Below are 9672 nucleotides of genomic sequence, written 5' to 3'. Positions count from 1 at the left end.
TTTTGGGCTACTTCGACCATCGAATGGGCTACTTCGACCTTCGACTACGACTTCGAATCGAAGGATTCAAACTAAAAATCGTTCGACTATTCGACCATTCGATAGTCGAAGTACTACCTCTTTAAAAAAAACTTCGACCCCCTAGTTCGGCAGCTAAAAGCTACCGAAGTCAATGTTAGCCTATGGGGAAGGTCCCCATAGGCTTGCCTAAGTTTTTTTGATCGAAGGATATTCCTTCGATCGTTGGATTTAAATCCTTCGAATCGTTCGATTCGAAGGATTTAATCGTTCGATCGAAGGAATAATCCTTCGATCGTACGATCGTAGCATTTGCGCTAAATACTTCGACTTCGAAGTCGAAGGATTTCAATTCCTAGTCGAATATCGAGGGTTAATTAACCCTCGATATTCGACCCTTGATGAATCGGCCCCATACAGTACACATAGAATATAAATGTCACAATATAAGGCTGATTAGTAATTTATACAGATAATTACTACATGGCAGCACAGAAACCAATGTAAATAGCATCAGAATTAAATAGCCTTGTAGCATCAGTTTATATTACAGCTTAGCTTCTCAACAGCTGCTCAAAGCCCACTGAGCATGTGAGTGTTGCAGACACTTTCCAAGATGGTGTCCCCCTGTGACAAGTTTGAAGTCCTGGATCATTGCTGCTATTGAGAAGCTGAAATTTTAGGCTGGTGCAATAAGTTCTGTATATAAAATATGGCATTTTTAGCTATAGTCATTTTTAGGGTTTACTTCTCCTTTAAGTCAGTTGTAAATTACAGTTCTTTCTTGTGCCTCATGCTTTTTTCAGTCCAAGTCATGAATATGCATTGCCTTAAGCTCTGTTTAAAAAAAAAAACTGTGACTGTTTCATTAACATAATTAGTTTGAAAAATGAGCCCTTTGTGCTCCTTTCCCATAAAAATGCATCCTGTTAGTTTGGTAGATCGTCCTTTCATAGAAACCCTTCTGATTGAACTGGACAGGTAAAACTGTCTGCCATTGGGGAGTATATGGGCAATACAAATGAATCAGGCTTCAATAGCTAAATGTTACAAAGTACAAAAAGGATAACAAATCATTTAGAGTTTTATTTGTTTAATTAATTGCTGGTCTGTTAACTAGGGATGCCACCTGGCCAATATTTAACAATAAACTGATGTTTGATGCCTAAGTTATTAATAGAGAAAAAATACAGGCTGGTATTTTTTCCAAAAAGGTGGCAACCCTACCTTTATAATAATATTAATTTATATTAGTAAGCACACTAATGGTCAAGGAAGGCAGTATGCAAAGTGCAACAACAACAAAAAAAATCTGCCATTTTGTTTGCATTTCATTCGTCCAGTCCAGAATAGCAGCAGCTTTCTTTTATAGCAAAATGACCTGCAGTTTCCCCAATGAATACAGTGTTGCCTTCGTTCAGCAGCACTATAGTCCTGAAGGGTAGGAAGGGGTCATATCATTCATATGCACAAGTTAGGGAGTGGTAGAGAACACAAGCTGCAACAAGACAGGGCTTGCTAGCACCCCTTGTAGCTGTGGTCAGCACTCCGCATTGTCCCACATGGTTTATGCTATACATTATCCGATAACATTTACAGTACATTACATATGCATTATTCAATAACTGCGATGAATCTATTTAGAACAGCACTATTCAGTTCAGTTTACTTATGTATGTTTTCTGAGATTTATTTGGGTTGTAATGTAAGACAAAATATGATGTTGATGTGTTCTTTTTGGTTCTAGTATACATTATCCGATTACTGGGAAGAGCTAATTTAGAATTGCACTATATAAAAACTGAATAGTATACATCATATTACTAATTATGTGCCTTTCCTCTTCTACATTAATAAAATATGAGGACTAGTTTTATACATGTTTAGTCTCACCCTCTACCTTTATTTCCTAATAGCTAAGAAGCCACAGGTTACAGTGGATGGCAAGACTTACCCTGACAATTGTTGTGGGGGTTTTCCTGGAGAGAAAACTGGATAATATTAATACAATCACCTGTTCCACCCAGGGTGCCTTTTGGATACCTTACATGCAAGGATAGTGAATGCAGAGTACAGTGGGGTATAGCCCCATAACAAAAAACTGAATAATGCAGAAACTTTCTCCAGCAAGTTCCAATCCAAGTACCTGGCCTGCCTGATTGACAACCCCCAGCTTAGCTTCTCAGTAGTAGGTTAACATTATCAAACATATAAAATGCCACTGACTCTCCAAAGATAACCTAACAAGATCCAAGAGCTGTTATAGACAATTGTGAATGCATGGATCATTATTACTGTTTTAGGATGGTTACATTTAAAACAATATATGTAAATACCTATTATAAGTTATGGCATGCTTTTTTGAGACACTTATGACCCAGCTCCGGAAAAAAAACGTTTGCAATTTGAAATTGGCAGCCAGTGGTGCACAAGATGTTATGTCATAAAAGGTTCCTGTGTTGATTTTGGCTTCTTCAAATTCAATAGCTTTTATCATTCAACTATATCCTGGCTCAAGCTTCATATCTCCCCTGTTGGTAACTGTTTTCTCCTGATTGGGAAAAATGGCAAAAATAGAAATGAAGGCAGCCAACTTTAGACAAAAAAAGTGCATGTGTTCTTAATGTGCTCATTAGATGCCAGTGAAAGCCAAAATAGCTCAGCTGTTGCTACTGTAGTCTAACAAAAATTAGATTCTAGAACTCTATTTAGTCATAAACCCGTCAAATAAGACAAACATCCACATGCAATAAACACTTGGTACACGTTGTACTGTTTGTTCCTGTAATTAAACAACATAATATCAGCTACTACAAAGGAGTCACAACCTACAAATAAAAAATACAGTAAATGAGGGGTTTCCTACCAATTATTAGTACACCCTACTTTTCTTTTTGGTGGCAGTAACTTTATAAATTGACAACTTGAAACAAAAAAAATAAATAAACATAGTTACTTATATGCAAAATAATATTCAATACAATCATCCTATGCAAAGGCTCACAGTAATTAAGTTTGGCTGTCTTTCTGTTAGCTGCCAGGGCAGTGCTTAGCCCATTGATTAAATCTGGCCATAGACGCAAACTCCCTTTTATTTTACATAATGGTAGTGAACCCATAAACACTGTTTTGAAGTTTGCTGCCCCAAATTCTGTGTGCTGTGGAACAATCTGCCCTTGTACAATGAAGCAAAAAAGAAAACAAAAAAACTGGGCCAGTCCATATTCAGTGCTGCCTGCATTTGTCTTTGATATATACAGTAGGGGGCAGCATATTGGTATTCCCTGGAACACCTCTAGTTTCTACATCATTCGCTGCAAGTGTTACTATAGGTCTCCTGGCTCCTGCAGACTATACCCACTAACTACTATTTCTCTTTTTCTCAGACTCTCTTTCATCTGGCATGGTACCTACAGTTTGGAGGAAAGCTGATAAAATTCCTGGAGTCCTTGTAAATAATAAACTTGGCTGTAGCAAACAATGCCAGCCAGCAGCTGCAAGGGCAAATAAGGTCTTGAGCTGTATTAAAAGGGGCATAGAGTCACGGGAGGAGGGGGACATTCGTCCACTGGTAAGGCCCCATCTAGAATATACCGTACAGTTTTGGTCTCCATCACTCAAACAAGACATTATTGAATTAGAGAGGGTACAGAGAAGGGCAACTAAGATGGTAAAAGGTATGGGAAAATCTTAGCTATAAGGAAAGACTGGCCAAATTGGGGATGTTCATGCTTAAGGGGTGATATGATAACTATGTATAAATATATAAGGGGATCATATAATAATCTCTCTAATGCTTTATTTACCAGTAGGTCTTTCCAGCTGATTTGAAGTCACCCATTCCGATTAGAAGAAAGGAGGTTCTGGCCAAATATTCGGAAGGGGTTTTTTACAGTAAGAGCTGTGAAGATGTGGAATTCTCTCCCTGAATCAGTAGTACAGGCTGATACATTAGACTAGTTCAATTCCCATCTTGGAGTAAGGAAAGCATTTTCCCCTGCTGAGGCAAATAGGAGAAGCTTTAAACATGGGAATATTCATTCCTATGAGATTTGTAAAAGCATATTATTCAAATGGCAAACTCTAACTTTCACCCATTGATAAATATGCTTCTAAAAATCGCATAGGAATGAAGAGAAAGTAAGTTTTTCTCACCCACTAAAAGTGATACAGACGGGAAAAACGACTCATAAAAATATTAATGTACGTTAAAGGTTACCTACAGGTAATGTGCCTCAGGCAGTACGTTTCCGGCAAAATTATAAAGCACATGCAACGTTATGATAGGTATAAGAAATTAATTTCTGGTGCCATTATCTCTTTAGGAACCTTGGCTCAAACTAGGTTCTGCTGCTTTATTACCTTAAGGGGTTGTTCACCTTCAAACAACTAGTTGTTTTTGGATAGATCACCAGAAATAACAAATTTTTCCAATTATTTTCTATTTTGTATTTGTGACAGTTTTTCTAGTATTGAAGTGTAAAGTGTCATTTCTCACCTTCTAAAGCAGCTCTGGCAGGGGGGTTGCTGACCCCCCAAACTGTCCTAAATTGATACACTTAATGGATATATTTCTTATCTTTGTCCCTGCTGAGCAGAATCTCTGGGTTTCATTACAGGCAGCTGTTAGAATTAATACAATAGTTGCTAATACTCCAGAGATGCTGCTATAGAATGTATCAACTAAATGTTGCAAAATTGTAACAGTTTAGAGTTTACACCTGAATTACTGAGCTGCCAGACTGAAACACCAGAGGGATGAACATTCAACTTAAAACTTAGATTTTGCACCAGCTGGATCTTTTCTCTACCAAGACGAGGGTTTGAGGTTTGAAATGTATCTCGTGGGTCTTGTAAAAGAAGATTGAAATAAACACTTGAAGAGATTCATTGCTACACTATGTACTTTCCATTTTGTTTTCATAGATAAGCCTGTAGCCCATCCTTTATTGCCTTTCCTTTCTACTTTCCCCGAAAGACTCAGAGAAAAGGTGAAGGTCAAGCGCAGCAGGCCGATGCATTTCCTGTGTATACAATACAGAAGAGCCATTCTGTTTATCAGTTTCCATAGTCTGTCTCCTTGCAGTTTCCTTGGCTGGATAAAGGGAGTAGATCGGTCATATTTACATGAACATCTCTATGCAGATGTCAGTTTTTGGATATGAGAATCTGCTTTCCAGGATACTCAAAGCTCCAACCAAAGCTTATTGCATATCTTTTTTTGGACATACTGTTCAATCCTATCTTACAGAGATATCTTATTATCCATCTGACTGTCTGTGACCATTTGCCACATATGCAGTGCAGCGCTTGTACAATGTGCATTATACTGCAAAAAAACCCTAGAACCTTTTCATTTAAGGAAACTCCCAATACACTGCCATTTAGTGTATAAATGTTTTATATTATTTTTTTATAAAGTGCATATTTTTGCATTAATCAATATTGAACCACATTTTCCAGTTTTCTGCCCAGTTTTCAAATCACTCTGAAAAATAGAAAAATAAAAACAGTACTTTTAATGCAAGTCTTTGAAAAGCAATGGACCGAGTACAGAGCTCTGCGGTACGCCACTAACAACACTGGTCCAATTAGAAAATGTTCCATTTACCACCACTCTTTGTAATCTATCTTTCAACAAATACTATGTTCCAGGCTAACATTCCTACATTTAACCATTAGCCTTCAGTGTGGCGCTGTATCAAATGCATTAGCAAAGTCTAAGTAGATCACATCCACTGCCATCCCAGAGTCGAGGTTCCTACTCACCACCTCATTAGTCTGGCAAGAGCTGTTACACATAAAACCATGTGTCATAGGCATCCATCAACTCCTGCTCTGCTTCATCAGCCCAGACAGGATTATTCAGACGATATTTAGTTGCCTGATGAGTTTTCAGTTGTTTCCTAGCCATAAGACCTTACCATGGGCAGAGACAGCTTTGCATGTAGCAGGTTATGGATTAGGTCAAAGAAACCTTTCAAATTATCACATCATTTAATTTTTCAGAAAAGAAAGAAATCTAATAATGGTAAAAACACCTCTATATTTGTGAATTTGGCTCCCCCTAGTGTCAACATGCATTACCGAACTTTGTTGTAATCATAATTTAACATGATTAAAATTCAATGTAAACATCACTCTAAAATATATATATATATATATCCAGAGGAATGGTGCACTCCGTAGACAGGTTTAATACCTGGGTGCCAGCAAGGGAAATATGCAGTAGACAAGGATTGCGGGACTCACAGGGTTTTAGTGAAAAAACAAAAACAGTTTTATTAAACCTCAACGTTTCGATCCCCCACAGGGATCTTCGTCATGAGCTCCTTTTTTTGTTTTCGCTCCTGACAAAGATCCCTGTGGGGGATCGAAACGTTTAGGTTTAATAAAACTGTTTTCAGCAGGTACCTGCCCAGCACCCCCTCATTGTTGCATACTTGGCAGGTGCCTCTTCTGCCTACCCCTAGTCCAGCCCTGTGTACTTGCATATAGAGCTGTAGGAAAAACTCAGTTCCAAGAGGCTGAGGTTTACAGCACTGTCACCAAGTGAAGTCAGAAAGTATATGGGCTATTATTTCCACTAGCACCCAGCTAGGGTTGCCACCTGTCCAGTTTTGACCCTGACAGACCAGTTTTCGCAAAGGGCTGTCCAGGTCAAAAGTGCCTGACCAATTGCTGATCTCCACATTGTAGACCCCCCCCTCCCCCTTTGATAGTACCGATCTGTCTCTGTGATGTCACTACACTGCCCGGACCTAGAGGCAAAGAAGTGGCAACCCTACACCAAGCATGTGGCTAACTCATTAAATGAATTATTTAAAAGATATTCTCACATTTCCCTGCCTGGGTCAATTCTGTTCTGTATACATATAACAGTGGAAAGTAGCCCAGAGTGATGTTTGTATGATACACTGTAAACCTTGGTAGTTTGTTTGCCATGCAGGCCAGGCTATTAATCTATGGTATCTGAGCACTAAACCCTGTAAGGTTTGTCAATAGATAGCACAAAGGTTACATTTAAGCTCAGCACACTCCCAAATTTATAGTCTATAATTCATTTATGAGGGCACCATTGTAACAGCTGGAGCTTATAATAATCTTTAACCTGCCAGCAGCACAATATTTCTACCCAAAAATTCCATGAACTGTCCTCTTGCTGCATAAATCAGTATATACTTAATTTTGCTGTCAGCCTTACAGCGGTTTATTGTTTGTTCTGTGCAAAGAAAATGTTAACACAAAAGCAGATCTTGCTGCAAAAGAAGATCCCCGTTTTGATATTGTCTTTGCCATTACTGCCACTAACTATACTGCAATCAGTCCTGTGCAAGTGTCATACAAGCACGATATGGCCTGTGCTTGTTGCTTGTACAAACATTAAACTTTATGACTGAGACAATGCAGAATGTAGGTGTACAGAGCAATGCCTTACATTCTAAAAACTAAAATATATTCTTACAATGCAGACTTGCTGCATCTCCAAACTGAATTTGTGGTTGTAGAGTAGGGCATACACTTGAGGAAAGTTGTCCAAAAGTACTCGCACACCCTGGCCTTCACAGAAAACAATTCTCTGGTGCACAGCAATGGAGGAGTTCGCTACCTCTCTTCCCAATGGCTACAAAAAAGCACTGGCACACAGGTAATGCTGGCAGGATAAACCTTGCTTAAATTTTATTGCAGCATGCAACGTTTCCCCTTCTGTTGAGGATTTGTAAGAGTTATACAGGCCAGGGAACGGAGTATCACACATGTATATGGCTATATGTACAGGCCTTGTCAAATGTCAGCCATTTCAGCTAAGAGAAACAAAAACATATCAACAGCACATGTGTTATTAGGCTACTTATGGAGGAGATGTTGAGTGCCTTTATGCAGAAGACAGAAAGCAGAGTTATATCATTTTTTTAATAAAGCATTGCAAGTGTTAAACTTTGTGCAGGACAGAGCTTATCGTAGTGCAGGGTAGAATAGATTTTTTACTAAATATTTTTAAGTGTTACATTGAGTTAAACCATTTATTTTCCACCCTAAGAAGCATGGCAATTAGCCCAGCCTCCTTTATACTACTGTAGAAGGGTAAAGGTTTTGCTTACTTTTAGGTTCTTTGGTCTGCTGGGCATAACTTAATCAGCTAGATTGGGTCCTCAGTTATAAAAGGGAAGCTGGTTCCTTTTCCTATGTGAAAGTATTTTGCAGGCAGTTCAGTGACTGGCCAGTAGATGTCACTATTCTATTTTATAAAAGGGGAAGGTCCTATGCACTCAGGGGCAAATTTACTAAAGGGCAAAATTCACCAGCGTGAGCTCATTTTGGGACTTTCGGTTTGATTTACTAACGGGCGATGGCGTAACTTCGCTAGCCAGGCGAAGTGCAATAGAGGAGATAGGAGTTCCTCAAAATAAATTAGAAAATTTGAAAAAACGCTGGCGACTTTTCAATTTTTCAGGGTAATAGGCTGCAAAAGATCGTAATTTTTTTTAGGGTACCGGCTTCCTCCCTACATTTCCTTACATATAGCACATAAACTATACACTGGGCACATGTGTAGGGCATTATAACAACTTTATTTTCTTTTATTAAGGTTCCCTGGGCTTGTGTAGTGTAATGTATTTGCTGCAACATATATGTGCATTGAAACTTAACTTACCGCCATATGCAAATTAGCCAAACGCTGGCGCAACTTCGATTTGCTTGCCGAATTAACACTTTTAAAAACTTCACCATCGTTCGGTGCCCTGGACGCAACTTCGGATTTTAGTCAATTAGCTTTGTACTGGCGAGTTTTCACCTGACGAAGTGTGGCAATGTGAGCGAAGCCGTCTCTGGAGAATTTCCGGAGGTTAGTGAATTTGCCCCTATGTCTCTTTGGGCTGCAGACTTGCTGGATAAAGTACAGAGGTGCTGCATAGGGCCTGGAACAAAGGAAGTTTCCAGGAGTGAAAGACATGATCAGGAGTTATTTAGTGAGCAGCCAGAGACTCAGACGAGGAGACCAGGAGAGTTAGTACCCTGTGGTGACAAGGCTGCCAGCCTTGTGGTTAGAGATCATTGGAGCATGGGACCCCTGTGACATTCGCCTTCAGCGGGATTGTGCAGCAAAGACAAGCCATGCTGTGAACACTCATCCTGAAGCTTGTGAGTATGCACTGGATTATTATTTTTATTTGTTGGAAGCACTTATCGAGTGTATTTTGTGTGAATATAAACAGCAGCCACCTAAGAGAGACTGTGAAAATATACATATGTCTGCATTCTATTAAAGTTAGTTTTCTACCAATAAACCCTAAACCATATCCCTGTGTGTGATTGTGCATCAGAGAAGTTCCCAGGGGAGGGGTATTACAGCCCAGTCTGTCCTGACCCTGGGTGGAGGCACGCCATTTTATAGTGTACCTGGAAATCAGTGCTAGATTTCTTCCAGTAGCAGAAAAGAGCTAAACTGCCATATCATTTCCCACTGTCTGGCCGAGTGTTTACCAGACGCATACCAACTCATACAGGAAGGGAGAAGAGAGACCATACCATTGCCCACTGAGTGTTTGCCAGACACATACCAACTCAAACAAAAAGGGAGCGGAGAGTCAAGGATCTGTTACTAATTGGACAATAAATATATTCTACACACTCGTTTTTCTAAAATGGTTG

The sequence above is a fragment of the Xenopus laevis genome, chromosome 4S (assembly GCF_017654675.1).
Source record: "Xenopus laevis strain J_2021 chromosome 4S, Xenopus_laevis_v10.1, whole genome shotgun sequence".
NCBI lineage: Eukaryota > Metazoa > Chordata > Amphibia > Anura > Pipidae > Xenopus > Xenopus laevis.
The sequence above is the reverse complement of the archived record's forward strand: the minus strand, read 5'-3'. Positions refer to the sequence as shown.